This window comes from Gopherus flavomarginatus, chromosome 17 (genome assembly GCF_025201925.1).
Source record: "Gopherus flavomarginatus isolate rGopFla2 chromosome 17, rGopFla2.mat.asm, whole genome shotgun sequence".
Taxonomy (NCBI): Eukaryota; Metazoa; Chordata; order Testudines; family Testudinidae; genus Gopherus; species Gopherus flavomarginatus.
In genome coordinates, this window is record NC_066633.1 from 26561165 (window position 1) to 26582468 (window position 21304).

At 49.7% G+C, this 21304-nt stretch overlaps 2 non-coding genes across 2 annotated transcripts; one reads left to right on the top strand and one right to left on the bottom strand.

The window, feature by feature from the left end:
* The first annotated feature begins 341 nt into the window (after positions 1-341).
* On the top strand, positions 342-413 carry TRNAE-UUC (transfer RNA glutamic acid (anticodon UUC)). The gene has a single exon. It is a non-coding gene; the product is annotated as a tRNA-Glu (tRNA).
* Positions 414-17526: 17113 nt separating this feature from the next.
* Positions 17527-17608, bottom strand: TRNAS-GCU (transfer RNA serine (anticodon GCU)). The gene has a single exon. It is a non-coding gene; the product is annotated as a tRNA-Ser (tRNA).
* Positions 17609-21304: the final 3696 nt, after the last annotated feature.

The following is a 21304-nucleotide window of genomic DNA, read 5'->3' on the forward strand; positions in this document are numbered from 1 at the left end:
AACACCCCTCCCTTGGTCTCTATGCCAGAGCTCCTGTCATCTGAGTGTCCTTCCTGCAAGAGTCGGCTGCTGAGAGGGTTGCGATGGGGTAAATGAAGACAGAGGAGGATTGTTCCTCCTGGGTTTTTTTTGTGTGGCTCTGTGATCCTGCTGGAGGAAGCATCCTTAGAGTTTATTTCAGTGGCTTGTGTTGGGCTGAGGTTGTGACCCTGAGTACAGGGGTTCCTGTACTCTCTGTTCTTAACCCCTCAGGGAGTGGACAATGGAGTACTGTCAGAAAGTGGATAGAAAGTAGCCTAAGAAAGTGTAGCATAAGTGAGAAAAAAAGCAACATTATCAGCTCCCTGGTGGTCTAGTGGTTAGGATTTGGCCCTTTCACTGCCAAGGCCTGGGTTCAATTCCCAGTCAGGGAAAAGTGACTTCAATTAAAAAAATGCTTCAGTTATTTTTCACTTGCAATGTAAATAAATCTGTGGCTGTTTCCTGATTTCTCCATTTTCCCAGTGTCTCTATGGCAGTGCTGGCTCCAGGCACTAGGGGCAGCCAATGGAATGGGGAGGCTTCTGTGGCTATTGGTTCCTCTCAGTCCCCCTTGGAGGGAAAGACTCACTGCCAAAAGTGGCAGAGATAGAGCTGCTGCTGATTGCAGCTTTTTTATTTTTTTTTTCTCCTGGGGTTTCAAAAATGCTGGATCTGGCCCTGCTCCATGGAAGACAATTTGTTAAATCCCAGATGAGTGGAGTTCTATCAGTTCTCAGCCTGAGTCCTTAGGTCTTAATCCTGAGGATATTATCCCATCATGGGGCCATTTCCCTCCTCTCTTTCATACAGAAGCACAATTTTCCTTGCACAGCCACAGGAACAGCAAGATCTTTCTCTGTCCCTTGTGCAAAGCAGGGGGCCAAATTCCATGGAGACAATGGATGAGTTGGGGCCCTGGGCACATCCAGCCCTGGCAGTGAGATGTTCCCTCCCCTCTTTCTTTATGCCCCTGTTGTTATTTAATGGATTGTCTGGGATGGGGGAAAAGCTGAGTTCACTCCAGGTGAAGGGAAAAAAGGACCCTCAAAGTCTCAGGACCCAACCCCTGCTACCAGGATCACTGAGGTGTTGGGGATTTGATTAGGAAAGGGACTGTGTGAATTGTCAAGGTGGGGAATGAATAACAATCTACAACCAGATCCACCTCATTAACCACTGACACAGGCTAATCCTGCTGCGGCTAGAAGGGAAACTGGGAGTGATTCTTTGCTGTTCAGCCATGGAAACAGTGACCCAATTGCACCGCAATGAATGTGCTGGGGAAAGCTGGACTTCACAGGCAGGTGGAAACACCTAGAACTCCCCACCCCACTTCTGCCACCAGGGTGAGGTGTTGAGCTGCTCACAGCATACCCCACAATGACCTTACAGCAGGGGATTGCAGCACCCCCACCACCCAATGCAGGGGAGAGGGCTGACTGTATCTCTGCCCACTGAGTCCAGGGCACAAACTCTCTCTGCCCTACACATAGAATCTTGCCCTGCTGCAAAGTAACTCCTATGAACAAGTAAGCTCCAGGAGAGCAGGCCTGTTCCTCAGAGAGGGGAATGGGCTTCTTGTGAAGCTGATAGGTCACTGGATGCAGTGAGGACAGGAAGGCTATGAGTATAACCCACAGCAAACACAGCCCACCTGGGGATGTAGCTTAGTGGTAGAGCACATGCTTTGCATGTATGAGACCCTGGGTTCACTCCCCAGCATATCCAGGTTCATTTTTTCACCTTGATGCTTTGCTCATGCCCAGAGGGGATGTGGCCCACCAGTTTCAGTCCTGCTCAGTGAGGGTCAAGTGCCAATTGCATGGAAGGTCTGGGGGGTTTCTGCTCCAAAGTCACCTTGGTACATTTAAGATTCCCTCTCACTGTGCTGCTTGGGACAAGGGTAGATGAGAAGGGCGAATCCTCCAGCACTGGAGGGAAAGGTCCCATCTGCTCTGACTGAGAGGCAAGGAAACAGAGGGGCAGTCAGTGCTTTGAAAGGAGAGAGGTCAGTGATGTACACCCAACAGGGGACACTGTCTTTTTGAGTATCACAGGGGTAGCTGCGTTAACCAGGATTTTTAAAAAGCGAGAGTCCTATGGCACCTTATAGACTAACAGATGTACAGGAGCATAAGCTTTGAGGGGTGAATCCCCACATCATCGGATGAATGCAGTGGGAATTCTGTGCCTGGCGAGCCAACTACAAAAGCAATTTCTCCTCCCTTGGCGTTCACACCTCAGCTGCTAGAAGAGGGCCTCATCCTCCCTGATTGAACTAACCTCCTTATCTCTAGACTGATTCTTACCTGCATATTTATAGCTGCTCCTGCAAATTTCCGCCACGTTCATCTGACGAAGCAGGTATTCACCTGCGAAAGCTTATGCTCCAATACGTCTGTTAGTCTATAAGGTGCCACAGGACTTTATGTCTTTTTGAGGTGAGTGCAGCTTGCTTGGGAGGTGCTGACGATGGATATAGAGAAAAGGCTGGAGTCAATGACAGATGAGACTAGAGAAGGGGAAGGGGAATGGCAGCCCCACAGAAGGTCCTGGGTGCTCTGATGCCCCAGTTATTGCACCCTGGCCTGTCATAGAGAGAGAAAAGACACCGAGGGACCCAGTCCCCCTAACAGTGATCCCATGGACAAGAACCTGGTTGTTAGTGGGGTGAAGATTCCTTCTGGGCAAAGTGGAGCTGAAATCCCTCAGTGTCCTGGAATTTAAGCAATGGAAGCTTCAAACCCTGCACGGGTGTGGGCTGAGGTGTATCAGCAGAAGGTTGGGCTGGACAGAGGCGGCAGGTTTGTATAATTTTTGGTGGTGCCCAGAATGGGACCAAGTCCTGCCCCCCCTCTCCACACTTGCCTAAGGCTCTGGGAGGGATTTTGGGTGTGGGAGGGAGAGGGGCTGGGATCTGGAAAAGAGTTTGGATTCAGGGTCTGGGCTCAGTCAGGGGGTTGAGGTGCAGGAGAGTGTGCAAGGAGCAGGGTCCTGGAAGGAGTTTGGGTGCAGGTGTGGGGTCTGGGTTGGGGCAGGGGGTTGAGAGTACAGAAGAGGATGAAGGGTGCAGCATTTACCTCGGGCAGATCTCGAAAGAAACCTGCACCCCCCTCTGGCAGCAGCCCCTAAGTGGGAGGGCTGGGGGCATCTCTGAGCACTGCTGCCCACAGACTCCAGCCCTGCAGCTCCCATTGCCACAGTTGGCTCTTGGGGTGGGAACAGAATGTGGAGACCCCCCACACACAGTTGTTCTTCCCGCAGATGGGGGGCAGCAGGGGATCTCCCCTGTTTGGAGGAATCTTTCTGGGCCCTACTGTTAGGTCTCCATCCTTTCTCCTCCTAACCACGCACACCCCTCCCCTCCCCGTTATCAATGTTTTAGAGTGACCCCTCCCTCCGTTTGTAGGATACAGACTCTGTGACAGAGACTGACTGCGGCTCCTCTCTGCATGGCCCCAGTGGGGAAGGAAAGAGACTGGGGGGCGCGGAGAAGATGGGCAGAAGGAGTCAAATGGGGCTAAACCAGAATAGAGGAGATTTTCTTCCTGTTAAAACGTACTGGAGTCTCATCACTGAAAAGCCGCATCTTGAATTAGGTTTGAACCAGCTGCTTTTCAATTACCAGGCAAAGGTATGAACCACAGAGACTGGGAACTGCCTGCTTCCCAAATCGATCTAAACAGCATCTGCAATGGTGCAATTGGTTAGTGCAGAAGGGCAAGCTGCTGGGATTATAAATTCAGGCCTTATCTGGAGCCCTGGATTCTGTTCCCCATGTACCTTCCCCAGCTTCTTCCTCTTACCTGTGTAGTTTGCTTTGCCTAATTCCCGTGGAAAGTGCCCTGCTAGGAAAAGGAGAGTAAGTTCCAAAATGTGGCAGTAGGTGCACAGCTTGGAAACATCCCCCCTGTGCTGCCATTAGTTCCAGGAGATTGTTCACTGGCAGGGCAAATTGATTTCTCTGCTGCTGAGAAAGCTGCCAGGACAGGTCTGTGGGCACCAGAGCTCCCTGCTTCTTCCAGGAGACCCCTGGCTCCTTCCCTGCCAAAGTCACCGATGTAGGAGGGTCCTATATGCACGGAGCCTAAAGCTTTACCAAGTCTTCTTAGTGCAGTTGACAGTGTGTCAGTCTCATAATCTGAAGGTCATAAGTTTAAGCCTCAGAGATAGCAATGGTGTTTGCTCCCCGCTTCAGATTCTCCAAAGGAAATCAGAAAAAAGAAACTAGAGGAGAGTGGTTTCTAGACACCCTCCAGCCATCTAACACACACACAGAGACTTTTCTATGGCATTATCTTTTCCTTCTCTGTGCTATTTGTATTCTCCATAGAGCAAAATAAAACAAAAACATGTAAGTCCAAGCCTAATACAGTATGAAACTCAATACAGATCAAGTCTCACCCTCAGAGATCTTCCAATACTTTTCTTTCGCAGACTAGACTTATTTCTTGTCTGGGCCCAATCTTTTCACCTTGTATAGTCTTTGTTCCAGCTCAAGGTAGCTAGGGGACGTCTCATGACTGCACCCACCTTTCTCCTGTTCCATCCCCTTATACAGCTTTGCTACGAGGCAGGAAACTTTTGTCTCTCTCCTGGGGAAAAGGCCCAGGTTTAAGATGGATTCCTGTACCAGGTGACATGGTCACATGTCCTGGGAGACCCCAAGCCTTCATTCTTCCTGGCCTGACTCACAGATGGTGCAGGACACAGCCATCTCCAGTCAATTGTTCTGGTTAATGGGAGCCATCAAGAGTCCAAACCACTATTAATGGCCCACACTTTGCCTCATTACAATAGGACCTCAGAGTTATATTTCATATTTCTAGTTTCAGATACAGGAATGATCGGTTCATACAAATAGGATGAACACACACAGTAGATTATAAGCTTTGTAATGATACCTTACAAGAGACCTTTTGCATGAAGCATATTTCAGTTACTTTATATTCACACTCATTATCATATTTTCATAAAATCCTATGGAGTTCAAAGTCACAGCAGGGAAAGGGTTTTACTGCGGCACCTGGAAGCAGTTGAGTTTCATGTTCAGGCTGTGGTATGAGTTCCTCCAGGTTTCTCATAAGCACACAGGGACCTTAGCAGGTCCTCTCGATACAGGAATGGCCTAGATACGCTAAAGTGATGGGAATTGCATTTTCCTTTTTAATTTTTGTATTTCCAATGACATTTCTGTATAACTGTGTTTTCTCCTGGATTTGATATTTAACTAAAGAAAGAATAAGGCCTCAGGGCGCCAGATGGAGGAGCAGGCTGGGGCTAGGACTGCTAAGAAAGCAAGAGTAGCAAGTTTTCTGTATTGTTTCCTGCCCTCATTTTCATGACTAATTTCTCTTCTGCATGAAATTTGCCATTTGTCCATGTGAGCCTGGCTAGTTCAGTTGGTAGAGCATCAGGCTTTTAATCTAGGGTCTAGGCTTCAAGTCACTGGTAAATGAAAAAGACAGTTTTCCCTGTAATATCCTCCAAGATCTTCAGAAGGTATCTCTTGAGGACTCTCCTTGACTTCAGCTTCTCCTTTCCTAGTAAAGGCCATGTATTGCCTAGGACTGAAGGGGCAACTTCCTCACATGCCTACTGGTCTCTCAGTCTGGTTTAAGAAAGGCCTCTGGGAGCTGCAGCAAACTGCTGCAGAACAACTTGGTGAGCAAATGCAGGGTTGCCTACACAGGGTCATCCTTACCAGAACTCAGCAGAGGTCTGAGTGTTCCTTATTGGTCCCATGGTGTAAGGGCCAGCAGTCAGGACTTTGAATCCTGCACATATGAGTTGAAGTCTCAGTGGGATCTGAGAGCAATTCCTGTGGCACTTAACCCTACTGGATCTTCCAAGGCTCTGTCTTGCTTTCTCAAAGGCCATGAAAGTCTGTCTTTTGCCCGCCAGCTGTTGTGACTTGAGCACAAGAGGAGATGTTTGATCCAGAAGTCTGGCTGTGCCTGGAGTCCTGTAGGTAGGGATGCGAGCTGCATTTCCTCTGAGTCCTGAAGCTGGGCTGCAGCCTGGCCTAGGAGGCAGCCCTATTGGCTGACCTAATGGCCCAAAGTCACTTGTGCGGTGTTGGTGTCCACAGGAATGCTGAAGGGCCTAAGGGAGGGAGGCTCAATACTCCTCCCTATCAGTCAGGGCGGAAGAGGAGGGCTGCAAGAGTGGGCAGGCTGATGAGCTGGGCCTTCTAGCGTTTGGCTGGGGACGAGGTGGGGTACGCGAACTGGGAGAAGCGGTTGCTGGCCTGTGAGGAAAGGCTCAGCCAATGGCATAAGTGGACCTTGTCATTAGCCTACAAAGTTGTGATGCTCAAGACCTATCTTTTGGCTGTGGGGAATTTCCTCAGCCATGTGTTTCCCCCTGCCCCATGTGTGCTGCTGAGACCGAACACGAGGGCCTTCCACTTCCTGTGGGGTAATAGGACATCCCTGCCTAGTTAGGAGACATGTGGCTTTTCTGCCGTATTAGAAGGGGGCTTGGGTTTGGTGGGCTTTGAAGCCTTGTACGGCTCTCTCAGTGGTGGCTGAGCTGGAAGGCAGGTCAGGCCCAAGGGAAATGGTGGGGCAACCAAAAAGAATGCAACTGACTCTTCCGATATGGTTGTATTATTTTTACCCCACTGGGTGCAGCACCGGGTCTTTGATGGCCAATGATGAGGGAAGGGGGAGGCCCCCTCTTCTAGTGTTCTACTCTCACCTTACACCCTACACGATTTTCAGTGAGTGGCTTGGTGGAAGGTTCTTGCAGGATGGCTTCATCCGCAACAGTGGCTGCCCTCTCAGCAGCTGCGGCCACAGCAGCTAGCCCCCCCGCCCTCTTTGGCTCAATCTGAACAGAGGTCAATGTACTACTGGGTGAGACAGGCCAATTTTAGGGAGCTTCCTCTGAAGGTGAGCAACTGTCCCCAGAACTTACTGACAGGCACTTTAAAGTATTTGCAAATGTGCATGGTCGGCATGTGCAGAGCAAAGGCTGCCCAGGGGCACTGTGTCAGGCTCAGGCACCGCTTGAGACAATGGACCATCTTCAGCCACAAGGTGAGCCAGGATCTAAGGCAGGAATGGGGTGAGGATGCAAGTCAAGCTGAGCAAGGCAGCCAAAATTCATCCTGCCTTTGTGGGCGCTCACAGTGATGCCATTTTTGTGTGCCAGGTCTGACAAAAACAACCCAGACAGAGAAGCAGCAGGCTAAAAAAGCAGCAGGGTTATTCTGTCTGCTATCCAAGATCCATAAACCTGGAAATCCTGGATGCCCCATCATTTCAGGCAACGGCACCCTGACAGCAGGATAGTCTGGCTGTGTAGACTCCCTCCTCAGGCCCTATGCTACCAGCACTCCCAGCTATCTTCGAGATGCCACTGACTTCCTGAGGAAACTACAATCCATTGGTGATCTTCCAGAAAACACCATCCTGGCCAGTATGGAGGTAGAAGCCCTCTACACCAACATTCCACATAAAGATGGACTACAAGCTGTCAGGAACAGTATCCTCGATAATATCACGGCTATCCTGGTGGCTGAACTTTGTGACTTTGTCCTCACCCACAACTATTTCACATTTGGGGACAATGTATACCTTCAAGTCAGCAGCACTGCTATGGGTACTCGCATTGCCACATAGCATGCCAACATTTTTATGGCTGACTTAGAACAACGCTTCCTCAGCTCTCATCCCCTTATGCCCCCACTCTACTTGCCCTACACTGATGACATCTTCATCTTCTGGACTCATGGAAAAGAAAACCCTTGAGGAATTCTACCATGATTTCAACAATTTCCATCCCACCTACAATGTCAGCCTGGACCAGTCCACACAAGAGATCCACTTCCTGGACACAACTGTGCTAATAAGCAATGGTCACATAAACACCATCCTATACTGGAAACATACTGACCGCTATACTTACCTACGTGCCTCCAGCTTTCACCCAGACCACATCACACAATCCATTGTCTACAGCCAAGCTCTAAGATACAACCACATTTGCTCCAACTCCTCAGACAGAGACAAACACCTACAAGATCTCTATCAAGCATTCTTACAAGTACACTACCCACCTGCTGAAGTGAAGAAACAGATAGACAGACCCAGAAGAGTACCCAGAAGTCACCTACTACAGGACAAGTCCAATGAAGAAAGTAATACAACCTCACTAGCTGTGACCTTCAGCCCCCCAACTAAAACCTCTCCAGTGCATCATCAAGGATCAACAATCTATCGTGAAGGATGATCCCTCACTGTCACAGATCTTGGGAGAAAGGACAGTCCTTGCTTACAGACAGCCCCCTAACCTCAAGCAAATACTTACCAGCAACCAAACAACATAAACACTAACCCAGGAACCTAACCTTGCAACAAAGCCCATTGCCAACTCTGTCCACATATCTATTCAGGGGACACCATCATAGGACCTAATCACATCAGCCACTCTATCAGAGGTTCATTCACCTGCATATCTACCAATGGGATATATGCCGTCATGTGCCAGCAATGCCTCTTTGCCATGTACATTGGCCAAACCAGACAGTCCCTACATAAAAGCATAAAAGGACACAAATCAGACATCAAGAATTATAACATTTAAAAATCAGTCTGAGAACACTTCAATCTTCCGGGTCACTTGATTACAGACCTAAAAGTCGCAATATTACAACAAAAACCCTTCAACAACAGACTCCCATGAGAAACTGCTGAATTGGAATTAATTTGCAAACTGGACACCATTAAATTAGGCTTGAATAAAGCCTGGGAGTGGATGGGTTATTACACAAAGTAAAACTATTTCCCCATGTTTATTTGTCCCCCTACTGTTACTCACATCTTCCTGTCAACTGTTGGAAATAGGCCATCCTGATTATCACAGCAGAAGGTTTTTTTCTCCTGCTGATAATAGCTCACCTTAACTGTTCACTCTTGTTATAGTGTGTATGGCAACACTCATTTTTTCATGTTCTCTGTGTGTGTGTGTGTATCTATAGCTATATCTTCCTGCTGTATTTTCCACTGCATGCATCCGATGAAGTGGGTTTTAGCCCATGAAATCTTATGCTCAAATACATTTCTTAGTCTCTAAGGTGCCACAATTACTCCTTGTTCTTTTTGCAGATAAATTAATGGAGGTTAAGTCCATGAATGGTTATTAGCCAGGATGGGTAAGGAATGGTATCCCTAGCCTCTGTTTGTCAGAAGGTGGAGATGGATGGTAGGAGAGAGGTCACTTGATCGTTACCTGTTAGGTTCAGTCCCTCTGGGGCACCTGGCATTGGCCACTGTTGGCAGATAGGATATGGGGTTGGATGGACCTTTGGTCTGACCCAGTATGGCCATTCTTATGAAGGGAGGGGCAGAACACTGCAACAGAGTTTCTGTAGTGTAGTGTTATCATGTTTGCTTAACATGCAAAAGGTCCCTGGTTTAAAACCAGGCAGAAACATGATGGCTTCCTTTCCCCAGCTCCTACTGGCCTGTCCCTGCTGTTGTAGGAGCAGCAGTGATTTCTATGCAATGTATAACCTGTATGCTCAATAAGTGTGTTATACTTCCCTCTCTCCTCTCCCTCTCTGAATACTTGTGAAGTGGTTTTCCCTCTCCCCCTCCTGGACTGCTTGTGGGATGAATGGGCTGGTTGAACAGCTAGAAGAGCAGAAGAGCTTCCAGGTAGACAAGGTGTCTGAGACTCTAATTAGGCAGCACTCACATACCCAGAGCATGGACACTGCCCAAAGTGGAGCGTGACCAACCAGATGCAGCCAAGTCATCTCTAGTCGCAAGCTATTAGGTGCAGGTCCTTAAAAGGAGAAGGGGCCACGTGCTCAGGAGTCACTCACAAGCTTGTATCTCCAGTGAATGCCCTTTGCCCGGACCGCATGGCCAGTGGTTCTCTGCATTGTATTTCATTGTGCCTCAGGAAGACTTACCTACATCACACCATCCATAGCTACACTGTGGGACACTTAGCTTGCAGAATCCTGACATCTCCAGTGCTGTACCTGTCCTGGGAGCATGAGTATGCAAGTGTGAGTGTGACACCCCCGCTTCTTCTTTTGAACTTAGCTGTCAGTATAATAAACCAGCTGCTTTCTGCCAAACTCTGGTGGGTCATTTGTCCTTCCTACGCTTACTAGCTGGCCCAATTTTGGGTAACAGCTGCAATAAGCCCAACCCTTGCAGGATAGAGGGTGGTGAAATGAGCTGGGAAAAAGCCTTAGCATCAGCAGGTGAAAGCTAGAGGACCTTGGCCAGTCACCTTTTGAAGCCTTGTGGCTTGGTCTCCTCTGCCCTTGGACGTTGGTCTATGGCGGCCGGCTCTTCCTCCTGGCTTCCTTTGTGTGACTTGCCAAAGGAGGGAGTGAGGCAGGAATGGGGCAAAAGTGGAAAGTCGAGCTGAGGAAGGCAGGGCAGAAGCTAAGCCCATTTGTTCCGCAAAGCCTGAAAAGCCTGGGGAGGTGCGGTTGGCTGCTGGGAGGTAGAATCCTGTGCCTACCTCTTGGCTTCCCAGGGATGGCTACTTGCATCCCAGGAGAAGGATGGTTCTGGGTGAAAGGAAAACAAGCAAAGCTCTGGGAGGAAATTTGGGTGTGGGATGCAGGCTCTGTGCTGGGGGAGCGGGCTGGGGTGCAGGAGGGGTCGCGCTTACCCCGGGCACTGCAGCTCCCAAAGTGACTGGTACACACAACCCTGGGGAGCAGGTCCTAGGTGGGCCGTGCCAGGGGGTCTCTGTGTGCTGCTGCCTGCAAGCGCTGCCCCCAGAGCTCCCATTGGCTGCAGTTCCTGGCCAATGGGAGCTGTGGAGTTGGTACTCGAGGCTGGGGTAGTGAATGGAGACACTCCCCCCAACCCAGAGGATGCTGGGACATGCCGGCCATTTCTGGGAGTGACACAGAGGGATGGAGGCAGAGTGGGCAGGGAGCCACCTTAGTGCTGCTGGCACATGTCTGCACACCCATTAGGGGAAGGGGGCAGAGGTCGTCCATGTTCTGCCGGGGGTAGGGGCAGTGCACAGAGCTGCCTCCCCTCCCGGGGCTATTACAGGAGGGGAGGGGGGTCTTTTGGCCTGTAAGGTGCAGCAGGTCGGACTAGATGATCACATTGGTCCTTTCTGACCTTAAAGGCTCTGAGTCTAAAAGGGAGAGGAAAGTAAAGGAAGTTTTTTTAAAAAAATAAACCAAACATTGTAATACCAGGATAACTCCACCTGCTCATTGTATAGTCCCACCCCTTTCTTCCTTCATTGTGTGTTGAATGACCTGCAGAACATTGATTCTCTCATTCCATTGCTAAACTGATACAATAGGACTGAAATTAAACTAATTCCCAGCAGGGAAAACACCACATCACTGCACTGGCTGGGAATCAAACCCCAGTCGACTATTATGAAGGCAGCTATACTCACCACTATACCACCAATGCATCTGGTGGCAGTGTCACTTATGGTTGCCCAATGAGGCTAGAGCAGCATTGAGGAGATTTTCGGCCCATAAAATGAACTGGATTCTCATCACTAAAAAAAACCACCTCCGTCTTCACTTGGGTTTGAACCATCAGCCGTTCAATTAGCCACCAAAGATGTTAATCACGAGGTATGTCTACACTAGGGGATTATTCTGATTTTACAGAAACCTGTTTTTGGAAACAGATTGTATAAAGTCGAGTGCACGCGGCCCCACTAAGCACATTAGTTGGGAGGTGTGCGTCCATATACCGAGGCTAGTGTCAATTTCCGGAGCGTTGCATTGTGGGTAGTTATCCCATAGCTATCCCATAGTTTCTGCAGTCTCTCCCACCCATTGGAAATCTGGGTTGAGGTCCCAATGCCTGATGGGGCAAAAACAGTGTCGTGGGTGATTCTGGGTACATGTCGTCACTCAGTCCTTCCTCCGTGAAAGCAATGGCAGACCATCATTTCGCGCCCTTTTCCCTGTATTGCCTGGGCAGACGCCATAGCACGGCAACCATGGAGCCCATTCAGCCTTTTTTCACTGTCACCGTATGACTACTGGATGGTGCTGACAGACGCGGTACTGCAGCGCTACACAGCAGCATCCCCTTGCCTTTTCAAGTTAGCAAAGATGATGTCATAAACAGAGAAGAAAAGTTAATAGCACAGAAGTGCTTCATATCTCTTTTGCCTGGAAAGGGTTAACAAGAACAGTGAGCCTGGCTGTCACCTGACCAGAGGACCAATCAGAGGACAGGATACTTTCAAATCTTGAGGGAGGGAAGTTTTTGGGCTGTGCTGTTAGTTTTGGTTGTTGTTCACTCTGGGGGCTCAGAGGGACCCGACGTGCAACCAGGTTTCTCTCCAATCTCCCTGATACCGGTTCTTATAGATTCCAAGTAGTGAGTACTAGATAGATAAAGCAAGTTAGGCTTATGTTTGTTTTCTTTATTTGCAAATGTGTATTTGGTTGGAAGGAGTTCAAATGGTATTTTGCTGAAAAGGTTTTAATTTGTACTTGTATACTTAGGCTGGGAGGGTGTTCCCAGTGTCTACAGCTGAAAGACCCTGCACCTATTTCATTTTTTTAAATTTACAAAGATAATTTTTACTGTTTTTTCTTTCTTTAATTAAAAGCTTTTCTTGTTTAAGAACCTGATTGTTTTTTATTCTGGTGTGAGACCCCAGGGGACTGGGTCTGGATTCACCATGGAATTGGTGGGGAGAAAGGAGGGAAAAGGGAGAGAGTGGCTGATTTCTCTCTGTGCCAGGATTACTTTCTCTCAGGAAGAGTCTGGGAGGGGGAAAGAGAAGGAGGGAGGACGGTGAATTGTCCTCTCTGTTTTGTGATTCAAGGATTTTGAATCACAGTGATCTTCCAGGGTAACCCAGGGAGGGGAAGCCTGGGAGAGGCAACGGTGAGAGAAAGGGTTTACTTTCCTTGTGTTAAGATCCAGAGGGACTGGGTCTTGGGGGTCCCCGGGCAAGGTTTTGTGGGGACCAGAGTGTACCAGGCACTGGAATTCCTGGTTGGTGGCCGCGCTACAGGTTCTAAGCTGGTAATTGAGCTTAGAGGAATTCATGCTGGTACCCCATCTTTTGGACGCTAAGGTTCACAGTGGGGATTATACCATGACAGATGGTTACCAGCCATACCGTCCCGTCTGCTGCTTTGCAAGTTGACAATGACAGTTACCAGTTATACTGAACCGTCTGCTGCTGTCATGGATGCTGCTGGCCGGCCTCGGTGAGGCTCGCCAGGGGCGCATGGACAAAAATGGGAATGACTCCCCAGGTCATTCCCTTCTTTGAGTTTTGTCTAAAGGGAGAGTCAGTCCTGTCTAGACTATCAGGCAAGCCTACTAAAGAACAAGAGAGTCAAACAGCCACTCTAGGTGAGAGCCTCAGGCATCCCGCAGAAATGATGAGCTGCATGCCATTCCAGGGGGGTCCCCTGCAATAACCCCACCCATAGCTTCCCTCGTCCTCCACCCTTCCTGGGCTACTGTGGCAGTGATCCCCCTGTTTATGTGATGAAGTAATAAAGAATGCAGGAATTTGAAACAACACTGACTTTATTGCCTCTGCAAGCAGAGCTCAAAGGGGGCCAAAGCCGCAGAATTGCGGCCACACTAACCCTAATCCGACATGGCAAATACCGATTTCAGCACTACTCCCCTCGTCGGTACAGATATCGGTATTAAGAGCCCTTTATATCGATATAAAGGGCTTCGTTGTGTGGACGGGTGCAGGGTTAATGCGATTTTATGCTGCTAAATTAGATATAAACTTGTAGTGTTGACCAGGCCAGAGAGAGCAGCAGGTTTTCCCTACTGTTTCCTGCTCTTGTTTTCTTGACTAGTTCTCCTCCACACCAAGTTGCTCTTTTACTTTGTGAGTCTGGCAAACTCAGTTGGCAGAGCATCAGACTTTTAATTGGATGGTCCAGGGTTCAAGTCCCTGGTCAGGTGATAAACTACTCCCCAAGATCTTAAACTGTCTTTCTGGAGTCCTCTTTGACATAACTTTCTCTCGTCAGGATTTTCCCTTTCCTCAGAAGGGCCTTTTTCTGTGTGTGTTTGAAGGGGCAACTTCCTGACAGCCCCTTTGTCCTTGCAGCCTGGAGGAATAAAGGCCTCTGGGCATATAGCATGTTCCTTCCCTGCACACACACACACACACACATACAAACACATAGAATATCCCTAGGAATTAGAATCACCGGCTGCTTTCCCCTTTCCTGCTGGATCCCCAAATGACGATGCTCTTCAGCCTAAACCCATATCCCCTCTTTTCCCAGTGCACCGCAGTCCAAAACTTCAGTCCCTCCTATGCACGCTGCTTCTCACTCCCAACCAGAGCCTACTCCTCTCCACCTTTCTCCTCTGTCCCTACTCACAGCCCCCTCAATCCCAACCCACAGGCCCCTCCTCCTCACGCTGCTCCTCAATCCCGACCCAGAGCCCCCTCCTATTCCCAGTGCCTCTCAATCCCAACCCACAGCTCCCTCCTTCCCTCCAGCAGCAGGTGCTTCAGACTCCCTCAGGAAGATTTTCTTGCAAGGTTTCGTGTATGAGTCTGCATGTGGATTTTACAGTATACTGGAAATATGCTCGGTTGCTTGCTGAAATGATCACTTTTGCCTGGTGTTGGATTCCCAGTCTCCTTGTTATTGGGGTAGGAGAAATAAAGCGTTGTTATCCTTGTTGTGTGAATTGAGGGCAGCACAACTGTGCTCGGCAGACCCCGACTGAGGGACTCACGCTCAGTTCAATAGCACTTGCTAGGCAGGGGGCAGGGGTTTGAAAGCCAAATTGGCTGGCGCATGGGTCCTAATACTAAAATTTAGGGGTTAGATCAGTGTTAGGACAGGGTGGCTCTGGAGGGATGAGTTAGTCCCTAGACAACATAATGAGTATGGTGCCTTCTTATTTTCCCCCCTTTCCACCCAGGATGGCAGGTGAACTCTACAGAGGCACCTCTGGGCTTGCACTGACTAAGGACAACAGCTGTGAGTGGGGTGCAGAGAGGGGATGGCTCATGTTAAAGGACTTTTGGTTGCTGGACTTATGAACCGTAGGGAGAAGGACACTGCCCAGCTTATTTGGGGGGTGGGTCTTTTCCTCTTGGTTTATATTTATGTGTTGGGGCTGCTGACATGACTTCTGCTAACCCTGGGCTTACATTGCAATGTAGACATACCCTGAGAGGGCATCTATAACGTAATAAAAGCAGTGTGGCCCGGCTGGCCTGGATCATCTGACTTGGACTCCTGGGGCTCAGGTTGTGAGGCTATAAAGTGCAGAGTAGACATTTAGGCTCAGACTGGAGCCCAGGTTAGGAGACCCTCACCCTTTGTGGGGTCTTGTAGGGTGGGTTCAAGCCCAAGTGTCTACACTGTAATTTTATAACCCTGCAGCACAAGCCCCACAAGCCTGAATCAACTGACCCAGGGTTTGAGAATAGTGACTTGGGTGTGTTTATGACAGTGCAGACATAATACTACGCTATGTCCACGCTGCAATGAAACACCCAGGGCTGCCCCATTCCAGCTCAGGCTCCCAAGGCTTTGGCCGTGGGGTGGTAAATTTGCAGTGTAGATGTCTCAGCTCAGGCTCAATACTGGGCTCTGGGCCCCCTCAAAGTTGGGAGGGAGTTTAGCAAGCAAAAAAGGTAAAACCGCAATGAAGTGCTACCCTGGACTCAATGGCATTTCTCCATTCGTCTGCCTGCTTTGGGGCAGGGACAACAGCACATCCTGCTGCATTCATTATTTCACAGGGTGGTTTAGGATTTTCATTCTCAGACACTGGGCACAAAGCAGGACTCAACCTTCGGCATAAACTAAATGAGCTGGCCACAGATTCTGGCAGCCACAATGAGCATTTGGCATGAGAGCTCAGACTTGCCCCTGTCCCAGAGGGAGGGGGTCATCCATGAGGGGACTGGACCACTGACCTACCAGCTCCTAACTCCCAAACGTTTAGTAACTCTGTTATCAGTGCCTGTGTGTGTAATTTAAACCATAAGAAAACCCACACTGGGCTAGACCAAAGGTCCTTCTGACAACAGCCAAGAGCAGGTGCCCCAAAAGCCACTCAACAGGGCACCACTGGCAGTTATTATCCCTGCCTCAAAAGCAGACAGACTAATGGAGAACTGCCATGAGTCCAGGGTAATACTTCCCTGCGGTTTTACCATTTCCACTTGCTAAACTCCTTCCCAGGCTTCTGGACTCCTAGACCTATCCTAATGTTATGTCTACACTATGATTAAAACACCCAGGTCACCTGTCTCAAAGCCCAGGTCAGCTGACTCAGGGTTATGGGACTTGGACTGCAAGACTATAAAATTACAGTGCAGACATATGGACTCAAAGCCAACCTCTGAGACCCCACAAGGGGTGAGGGTTTCTGAACCCAGGCTTCAGTGTGAACACAAATATCTGCACCACAGTTTTTAGCCTCTCAGTTCTAGCTACATGAGCCCAAGTCAGATGACCCAGGCCAGCCATGCTGCCATCTTTATCCAGGGAGAGATGGATTCTAAGGGTATGTTCTCATTGCAATGGAAGCCCAGGTGTGGCACCCTGTGCTTAAAGCAGCACTCTGGAGGCCCCATATTCACCACTCTCATATAGTGATGATACGTTTTGAACAAAGTCTGCCTGGTGAGGTATCATTTTAAAAATCTTGAACTGTTCATCTGTTGAACCTTAATGTCTTCTTGCATTCTATGTGCTCACATTGGTTTGGGAAGTTATGAAGTTTGCTCTGTGTGCATTACAGACATATGTTATGAAGTTGGGAAATGCCCCCTACCAGCCTATCAGGTGCAACAAGGGAGGAGCCAGACTCACTGCTGGCCTATTAAAGGTGGCTACAGTCCCAAGGACTATCCCAGGAACCGTGTACAATGCAGACTTCGCCGAGATAACACAGCAACAATGGACATTGCTTGACTCACATCATAGCAAAGGAGCTTTCTAGAAAGTTGGAAGAAACTATGAAAGGGAGGAAGAGACATCATGACTTGGCATCTCTCCCCCACAAATCAACAGCTGGAAACACACCTGGATGACAAAACTGATTCATAAATCAGAAGAGAATAATAATAATACATTCAAACCAAAGTCCCCAAATAGCTAGTACTGGTTTTTCAGCCGAAAATTTTCAGTTTGGGGAATTTTGTTTTCGCAGTCAGACCTTGCCAAGTGAAGCAGGGAGAAAATGTTTGAGTTGCCTCCTTCAGAACAGCTTAGCCTAGACACTCTAGCTGTGGGTCACTGTCATGGCCTTGCTGAGAACTGGGGTATTTTAATAATTTGGGGAGGTCTCAGGGTGTTTGGGGGAGATTATGAGGCTGTTACCTTTTGAGATAAAACTAAGACATACAGGACTAGAGAATTTTTTTTTAGAAATCTGAGACTTAGACATTTTATTTAAAGCAAGGGAGTTTCTGAGCAGGGTTTTGTTTGCAAGAAGCAACATTGTTTGAACTGTCATTGTACCAAAGGGGGAGATGATTGTCTACAAAGGAAGAGTGAAGACTAAATGCATCCGATGAGGTTGGGATTCGAACCCATGCGTGCAAAGCACAATAGATTAGCAGTCCATCGCCTTAACCACTCGGCCACCTCATCTGAAGTGTCAGGAAATGGACAGGACGAGAAATCTAAGGCCAGCAGAGACAGGGACACTAAGGTGTTCTTAAATACTAAGCGGAAACAGGGGCTGAATGAGCTCCCCCCTCACACGTACTGACCAGCTGTGGGAAAGGCTTCAGGAACAGACCATGTTTGCATAGACACAGCTACTCTGCCTAGGTATGCAGCATCATGGGGCCGCTTCCCCAAAATGACCAGTTTTAGCTGGTGGCGGGTTACAAATCACTTTAGCACTGAGTGGTATGAAATGTTATTATCCTTCCTGCATGAGTGAAGGGCTGCAGAACATACTTAGTCGGTCCTGATGGGTGAGGAATAGCATTTATCGGACTGCATAGAAGTGATTCAGAACGTCACCCTAAAGCCGTGGTCCCCAAACATTTCACACTGTGCCCTCTTATCCATGGCTGTGGGCCCTCGGAGCCACAGTTGAAAACTGGGGCTGGGAGTGGGGTGTTGCTTGCTGAAGAAAGGGGTGCAGACAGGGGCAAGTGGGTCGAGGCCGAGCTGGCAGTCAGGGGCCCAGGCTGAGAGTGGGGTTGGAAAAGAGCTGGGACAGAGTTGGGCTGACTGGTGCTCCCTCCATGGGGGCTGGCTCAGCCCCTGAGGTGCCCCTATGAATCTTCCTCTTTGTTCCCCTAGGAGTCATGCCCCACATTTTGGGGACCACTGAACCCTACACGTTAAGCAGGGGCTAGTGATGCCAAAGCCCAGGGAAAGGGAGAACAAGTGCAGGGCCCCCAGCACTGGAACTAGGCCCCCTCACTTCTGTCTGTGGCTCTGCCCCCTGCTAAACCTTCCACCCACAGCCCCATCTACTATGTCACCTCTGTTCCACCCCTTCCCCCACTAGCCCCACCCTGTCACTCCTTTACCCCTGCCCCGCTGTGGCCCCAAGACCAGAGAAGCTCTGTGCCCCTGCTGCAGCCCCCGGGCCCTAGCACGGAGTGAGAGCTCCTCCAGCCCTGGGGCTGACATGGGGGAGACTTTTCCAGGGGGACTTAATTTCTCCAGGGCCCCTAGTCATGGGCTCCACTGCCCCTTGGTGACACAAGGTTTGGGGAGGCTGAGCCCCCCCCGAGCCTCCATTATGTGCTGCCCAGGCTACCGCTGCTCAGTGTGTGGCCAGTCTCTCTGTGTTCTTGTTTGTGCTGGGGAGCCTGGCTGGCCTTAGGGGTGGGCCCCCCCGGCAGCTGCCCAGGGCTCCAGGGGGTCAAAGGGCACTGTGTGCCAGTGCAAAGGTGCTCACTGCTCTCCCCTGCCCCAGTGTTCCTCTATGGCCCCATAGAGGGTTGGGGGGAGAGAGAAGCAACACTATGTGCTCCATGCGTCCTGGTCACTTTCCCCACCTGGGCTGTGCTGTGAGGGGAGCATCAGAAGCTGCTGCTCTCTGCCCTCCCCTTATGCAGCCTGGCTGAGGAAAGTGACCTGGATGCAGGGAACTCAGGTGATGTTGCTTCTTGCCCCCGCACCCCACCCCCGCAGCTCCTAGGGGTGCCCGGAGGAGCAGCCTTCCAGGGAGGAGCGCGCAGCAACGCAAGCTGCTCCATGCACACAGGTCACTGTCCCCACGTGGGTGCAGGAGGGGGTGCAGGGGTTAGGGGTGTAGGGGATGCAGCAGGGAGCAGTGGCTGGTGGCACAGGAAGGGAGTGTGGGACTTACGGGCAAAGTGGATACAGTGTAGGGGTTAGGGCACAGGAGGGGGCAGGAGATGGGGTTAAGGAGGTGCAAGGGTTGGGAGTGCAGGAGCTGCGGGGAAAGGGGGAGGGGGATCGTCCAGGGGCGATGGGGAAGTGCTAAAGTACAAGTTTTGCCCAGGGCACCATTTCCCCTAACGCTGATCCTTGAGAACATTTCTTGCTGGGAGGGGGAGGGGAGAGAGATGAGGCATTTTCTCTCTGTTTCTTTCCTCTCCATTTTCTGCTCCTTCCTTCAATCCCAGAAACCTCCCTTGTGTTTCAGACTGTGCAGTGATGCCCTCCCTACCCTAGGCCTCTGGAGCCTTTGGAGCAGAAAGATCCCAGGAGCTGAGGAGGAATCCAGGGGTGAGTAGCTGGCAGGAAGGAGTCCTAGCAGCTCTTCTGGAAGTGCAGGGGAGAAATGACTCCCCCTTCTCTGGATTCTCCCCATGGGGCTCTGGGGAGCAGGGACCGTTGTGTGATAAATTCCATCCAACATCCCCCTTTGATCCAAGCTGAGGGACATCTCAGCTCTGCACGTTCCCCTTGGCAGCACCAAACAAGGGATGTTTTCCACTGCGCAGGAGACCCAGCCAGGGTCTGATGTGCTGGAAATATGTTGGGAAAGGGACTGTCTGAATTCCCAAGGCAGGAAATGAACAATCTACAGCGACATCATTAACCACAAACACACTCTAACCATAATCCAGCCAGTAGGGAAATGGGCAGGAATTCTTGCTGTTCAGCCATGGCCACACGTACAGAGCTGAACAGCAGTGAGTGTGCTGGGGAAGCTGGTCTGAGCAAACAATTGGAAATGACCCTTCAGTGAGAACAGAACCAGAGTGTAGAAAGGCCCCTGTGTTAAGTGGTTGTGGCTGAGGGCTTAGGGAGCTGGGGTATGACACCATAGGGGTCTTTCTGTGGAGGTTTGATTTTTGCCAGCTAGGAAAGGCAGGTGTGTGCTGTCTTCATGGCTGTACTTTCAGTGATGCAGGTTTCTCTATCCCATTGTTCCATGGGCATCCTACTAGATTGCCAGCTGCCTTTCAACTGCGGTGTGGAGACTGTTTGTGTGCGGGGAGAGACAGTGTGTGTGTTGAGGTAGGTAAGACCGGATCATTATTATCCCTACTTGAAAGAGGGAGAAGCTAAGGCTGAGAAAGGAGAATTGACTTGTCTTAGGTCACACAGCCAGTCAGTGGCAGAGCTGGGAAAAGGACTCAAAAGCCCTGATTTTGAAACTAACCATCAGATCTTGAATTTCATACATGGAATGACCTGAGTAAAGTGCTCTCACATGAGCTCAAGACCAACAACAGTGCACAGTAATTATTCAGCAAGTATCTGAGGAGAACTGCAATGTTAGAGAGAATCACGTACTGCTCAGAGACCATTAATGCAGAGAAGCAGCAAGATTCTTCAAACATATGACTGGTTATGACTTATTTTCTTGGTCGTAAAAGAGAAGAACAAGGACCTGAGTCTCCTCCTTGTCAAAAACCCCCTGCTCAACCAATCAGGGTAGAGACTCAGGATGGGAGGCTGAGGGTTCTCACCAGAGAGCCCAAAGGATGGCCCAGGTCACCGGTGGGGATCACTGCCTGAGCATTATCTCAGCCGCACATTTTTGGGTGGACCTCCCAGAGTGGGAGCTACAGAGTATTCCCCCACAACACACACACACACACACACACACACACACACACACACACACACACACACACACACACACACACACACACACACACCCCTCACTCTTTGTGTTGGGAGGGGAACAGGTGAAAGGACAAAAGCAAGAGACAAAGAGAAAGGAGGGAGGGATGGATGGAGGAAAAGGTGAAACAAAAAGGACAAACCCTAATGTCCCCAGTGATTCTAAGGGAGAAAATCTCACGTGTGGAATAAAATTCAGCCTCCTTAAGCTCGTGTTTTCCATGCCTAGAATTCAACTGTCACCAGATGGATCAGACTGAACAGTTTTCAAACCTC